This window comes from Mustelus asterias, chromosome 16 (assembly GCF_964213995.1).
Source record: "Mustelus asterias chromosome 16, sMusAst1.hap1.1, whole genome shotgun sequence".
Lineage (NCBI taxonomy): Eukaryota > Metazoa > Chordata > Chondrichthyes > Carcharhiniformes > Triakidae > Mustelus > Mustelus asterias.
In genome coordinates this window covers 61157624-61163908 of record NC_135816.1, presented here as the reverse complement: position 1 = coordinate 61163908, position 6285 = coordinate 61157624, and the positions used below count along the sequence as shown (strand labels likewise).

At 44.6% G+C, this 6285-nt stretch overlaps 1 pseudogene; it reads left to right on the top strand.

Annotated features, from left to right (window-relative positions):
- The first annotated feature begins 509 nt into the window (after positions 1–509).
- On the top strand, positions 510–688 carry LOC144505722 (U2 spliceosomal RNA; annotated as a pseudogene).
- Positions 689–6285: the final 5597 nt, after the last annotated feature.

Sequence of the window (6285 nt, the reverse complement as noted above, 5' to 3'; positions counted from 1 at the left end):
GACCAAATCTTATACCAGCAAAGTATGCAAGGCCAAAAGAGTCATTTTCAAAGCAAGTTAAATCTTACTAAAAGCTGTAGGCTGTTTACGCAAACAAAAGTAACTTGTCAGTGAAGAGGCAGATGACCATGAAACCATGGATCGTTTAGTCAAGTCCCAGCTTCAGAAAATTAGAACTAAAGACAACAGACTATGTGTTAATCTTAGTTACTTTATTTTTCAATAATTATTTTAAGGGTTGAGCATGATTGAACTGGGTCACCATTATGACATCAATAAATAGGTGAATATGAATAAGGAAGCCTTGAAAATAAATTTACAATTGGAACTCAGAGGTCTTCCACAAAGAGTTGTAAAACACAACCATGGGAAGTAAGAATATCTATTTAGCAGAATACAGTGGTGTGAAGTTTACTTGGACAGCACCACCCTGTTGGTGTAACATCCTACCCACCTTGGAAAGGAAAGTATAAAGATGGTTATAAAGAATGATTTGATGCTGTAGTCGAGTATCAGTCTCGGCCTTTTGGCTAAGATCAAGTGTAGTATCGGATCTGCACTTGGTTGAGGTCATTAGGTTATGCTGAGGCTTTATATGTTTCATATGAAGCAATTTTTAAAAGCGGCATCTCGGCCTTTTGGCTAAGATGCAAATGAGCTCAAGTCTTGGAGGAGGATCCTCCCCCTTCTCCAATCAGCTTGACTCATGTAGATCAGGCCCAGGACAGGGTGGTTTTGGTCTCCTGTCCTGTCTTGTCAGCCTGGATCTGAAATGTCTCAACTTGTTGAGACTCTGAATTGGATTTGATTTGATTGAATTGGAAAAGTATTAAAAAAAATCAGAGTACGATGAACAGGAGGTAACCGCTCTCTGGGTGATTGTCTGTATCACCTCAAAGTTCTGAGTAATTCCGAACTGACACCTGAGTCACCCTCACTTACCCCATGACTACTCTCCGACCAAATCCAACTACCCTCTCTTGACCACGCTACCTCTGACTCACCTGCCACCACCTGACTCACCTGCCACTCCCTGACTCACCTGCCACTCCCTGACTCACCTGCCACTCCACGCACCCTCCACTCTGCCTCACTGCCACCCTACTGCACTGTCACCCTTGCCCACCATCACCCAAATCCACCTGTCACCTGACCCTACCAGTCACCTCTCCCATGTACTACCTCACCTACCCTACCACTCACTCATTCACTAACATTCAAACTGGCCCTTTTAAAATTACAAAATGGTAGCTAGAGCTACAAAAAGAGAAGTGGCCTGCAGAATGGTGCTGAGTCCAGGAAAATTTAATTTAGAGCAGTTATCCGATGTTGAATGGCGTTCCTCAGAGGTTCCAGGCCAATTTGTCAAATCTGGTTGGTTATAATGTCCTATTTACCTTTGTGTAAATCTTTTGTTCAAACAATTCAGATCTCCATTTTGAAAAGGTCACATCCTTTCTCTTAGCCTAAAGCTCCCTTTGTGAGAGAGCTGGGAGGTTGACATGTAACAGAGTCAGTTGTTCACTTGATTACATTTTATTTAAAATCAAAGCCACGGTAACTTTTTCAGTCAGCTCCAGTTCTCTCAGTTCTGTACAAAACAGCATTGTATTCCCAAGGCTTTAGCAAGGCCAATTTAATTACTGCATCCTAAAGGGATATTGCTGTATTATTCTAAGGTATTATTTGCACCACTGTATGATAATAGTTTTCGCGATACAAGGAGATCAATAGTATTCAGAAACTTCAAGGACCAGAAATTGGTCCAAGCATTTTATTCATGCACATAGCTCGTGATTTATCAGCTGTTCTAGCTGGTGTGTGGAGGTAGGCAGCATGCAAATTTCAAGCCACCTCCTCATTTAAATGGTTGCAGTGTTGAGCCTAGTGAGATCCACTTCTACTGGCTGCCTGAACGCTCAACAGGAGGCACAGCCGCACCGACAGACACCCTGCTCCTTTTAAAGGCAGTCTGTCCCTCTTGAAGGGGAGCTGCACTTCGTAGAAGGGAGGTGCTGCTGAATATTATTGCTGCAGTTCTAAACAAGGAAAATGGAGCATCACGACAGAGAAAGGGTTCCCATGGCTACCATGCATGTGGCTCTGGAGGTGTGCAGAAATAGAAGTGACATGTTTGTATAGGAGGCTAGCAGGCCCTCAGGACTCATCTGTGGAAGGTAATGGGAACAGCTGGCCAGGGAGGTCAATTGCTGGAGTCTGGCCTTGAGGATCTGGCAGCAGTGGCACAAAAAGTGTAACGACCTCATCTGGGTGGGTCAATTCAGTGAATGTAGCTCTGTTTGACATCTCATACTCTCCACACCAGTGCCTCATGTCAATCAATGCATCACACCCCTCCCCCGTTTACTCATGCATCAGCAGTCACTGGCACTTGTGTAAAACCAGTAAGAAGTCTCACAACACCAGGTTAAAGTCCAACAGGTTTATTTGGTAGCAAATACCATAAGCTTTCGGAGCGCTGCTCCTTCGTCAGATGGACTCCATCTGACGAAGGGGCAGCGCTCCGAAAGCTTATGGTATTTGCTACAAATAAACCTGTTGGACTTTAACCTGGTGTTGTGAGACTTCTTACTGTGCTTACCCCAGTCCAACGCCGGCATCTCCACATCATGACTTGTGTAAAATGCAGAGACTCCACCTTCCCCTCTCACATCTTCCAATGAAAGCAGCCTTACAAAGAGCTCCTGCTTCTTAAACAGACCTGCTATTCAGCTGTGGCAGGCAACTCACCCAAAAACAGTGCAACACAATCACTGAAAGTCATTGAAAACATAGAATGTTACAGCACAGAAGAAGACCATTCATCCCATCGTGCCTGTGCTGGTTCTTTGATGGAGTACTTACAAATTAGTCCCACTCCTGTCTATTCTTTGCCAATGGCTCTGCAATTTTTTTCCTTTTGAATATGAATTTGAATCTTCACACTTCACTAAAATCTAGGAGTTAAGGCAACATTAGACCCACACAAAAAGAGAAATTTAATTCACAGAGATGCTTCCTATATTCATCGTCTATCCTTAAAACTAAACCAACACCAGTGTAGATCACACTATCTAATATTATTGATGTTCAAAAAGATCATCATAAGAGATCAAAGAGATTTTTCCTACTCTCTTGCAGGACATGGAGTCCATAACACGAGGAGCAGTGCAGAATTAGTGGGGGGCAAGGACATTTACATCTCCTGCGTACTACTTAGATGGTTGCCTGGATCATGTTGCATGCTTCAGAGCCCCTGGCACCAGCCTCAGTGAGAACATTGAGGATACAGTTAGAGGGCTATGTCTCTTCTCAAGTTCCAGTTCACTTTCATCCTGATGTCTGGCATGATAATCAAGCTTGGTCGCTTGATCTGACACTCTCAGCCCCAGCTCAGAGACTGGCACAGTACATCTGTTAGAGGCTACAACAGGGCTGGGATCTGCATGTGTTGAGTCACTGCAGAGAAGTGGAGTGCAGTTATGTCAGAGGGAAAAGATACTTTGTATGCCAGCCCATTGGAGGCAAGATTATGGATAGGTTCTGCTGCAGGGGATTCAGGTGAGGACTTTGATCGTATTAGTCTAGTAAACCTTCCCTGAATTGCTCCAATGTATTTACATCCTTCCTTAAATAGGAAGTCCAATACTATACCCCAGATGTGGTCTCACCAAGGCCCTGTATAACAGAAGCACAATTTCCCTACTCTTGTATTCAATTTACCTGGCAAGAACAAAGAAAATTACAGCACAGAAACAAGCCCTTCGGCCCTCTGAGCCTGCACCGACCATACTGCCCGACTTAACTAAAACCCCCTACCCTTCCGGGAACCATATCCCTCCATTCCCATCCTATTCATGTATTTGTCAAGACGCCCCTTAAAAATCACTATCGTATCTGCTTCAACTATCTCCTTCGGCAGCGAGTTCCAGGCACCCACCACTCTGTGTAAAAAACAAACTTGCCTTGTACATCTCCTTTAAACCTTGCCCCTCGCACCTTAAACCTATGCCCTCTGGTAATTGACTCTTCCACCCTGGGAAAAAGCTTCTGACTGTCCATGCCCCTCATAATCTTGTAGACTTCTATCAGGTCGCCCCTCAACCTCCGTCGTTCCAGTGAGAACAAACAAAGTTTTTCCAACCTCTCCTCATAGCTAGTGCCCTCCATACCAGGCAATATCCTGGTAAATCTTTTCTGTACCCTCTCCAAAGCCTCCACATCCTTCTGGTAGTGTGGCGACCAGAATTGAACACTAATTCCAAGTGCAGCCTAACTAAGGTTCTATAAAGCTTGCCAATTTTTAAACTCAATACCCCGGCCGATGAAGGCAAGCATGCCGTATGCCTTCTTGACTACCTTCTCCACCTGCGTTGCCATTTTCAGTGACCTGTGTACCTGTACACCCAGATCCCTCTGCCTATCAATACTCTTAAGGATTCTGCCATCTACTGTATATTTCCTATCTGTATTAGACCTTCCAAAATGCATTACCTCACATTTGTCCAGATTAAACTCCATTTGCCATCTCTCTGCCCAAGTCTCCAACCAATCTATATCCTGCTGTAACCTCTGATGGTCCTCATTGCTATCCGCAAATCCACCAACCTTTGTGTCGTCTCTGTAAACTCACGAATCAAACCAGTTACATTTTCCTCCAAATCATTTATGTATATTACAAACAGCAATGGTCCCAGCACTGATCCCCGAGGAACACCACTTGTCACAGCACTCCATTCAGAAATGCACCCTTCCACTGCTACCCTCTATCTTTTATGACCGAGCCCAGTTCTTATTCATCTTTCCAGCTCACCTCTGATCCCATGCGACTTCACCTTCTGCACCAAACTGCCGTGAAAGACCTTGTCAAAGGCCATACTGAAATCCATGTAGACAGCATCCACTGCCCTACCCTCATCAATCATCATTGTCACTTCCTCGAAAAACTCAATCAAGTCCGTGAGACACGACCTCCCTTTCACAAAACCATGTTGCCTTTCGCTAATACGTCCACTTATTTCCAAGTGGGAGTAAATTCTGTCTCGAAGAATCCTCTCCAATAATTTCCCGACCACTGACATAAGCCTCACCGGCCTGTAATTACCTGGATTATTCTTGCTACCCTTCTTAAACAAAGGAACAACATTGGCTATTCTCCAATCCTCTGGGACCCTGACCTCCCCTGTAGCCATTGAGGATACAAAGATTTCTCTCAAGGCTCCAGCAATTTCCTCCCTTACCTCTGTCAGTATTCTGGGGTATATCCCATTAGGCCCTGGGGACTTGTCTACCTTAATGTTTCTCAAGAACCCCAATACCACCTCCTTTTTGATCTCAACATGACTCAAACTATCTCACACCTTCCCCAGACTTATCATCCACCAAGTCCTTCTCTTCGGTGAATACTGATGCAAAGTACTCATTTAATACCTCACCCATTTCCTCTGGCTCCACACGTAGATTCCCTCCTCTGTCCTTGAGTGGCCAACCCTTTCCCTGGCTACCCTCTTGCTCTTTATGTATGTATAAAAAGCATTGGGATTTTCCTCAATCCTGCTGGCCAATGATTTTTCGTGATCCCTTTTAGCCCTCCTTACTCCTCACTTAAGTTTCTTTCTACTTTCCTGTATTCCACACTTGCTTCATGTGTTCCCAGCCTCCTAGCCCTGACAAATGCTTCCTTTTTCTCTTTGACTGAGCTCACAATATCTCTCGTTATCCAAGGTCCCTGAAACTTGCCATGCTTATCCTTCATCTTTACAGGAATGTGCTGGTCCTAAATCCCTATCAACTTGCACTTGAAAGCCTCCCACATGCCAGATGTTGATTTGCCCTCAAACATCTGCCCCAACCTACATTCTTCAGTTCCTGCCTAATATTGTTGTAATTAGCCTTCCCCCAATTTAGCACCTTAACTTGAAGACTACACTTATCTTTATCCATCAGTACCTTAAAGCTTACTGAATTGTGGTCACTGTCCCCAAACTGCTCCCCTACTGAAACGTCGACAACCTGGCTGGGCTCATTCCCCAATACCAGGTCCAGTATGGCCCCTTCCCTCGTTGGACTATCTACATCCTGTTTCAAGAAAATCTCCTGGATGCTCCTTACAAGCTCTGCCTCATCCATGCCCCTAGCACTAAGTGAGTCCCAGTCAATATAGGGGAAGTTAAAATCTCCCACCACAACAACCCTGTTACTTTTACACCTTGCCAAAATCTGCCTACACATCTGTTCTTCTATCTCCCGCTGGCAGTTGAGTGGCCTATGGTAAACCCCCAACAT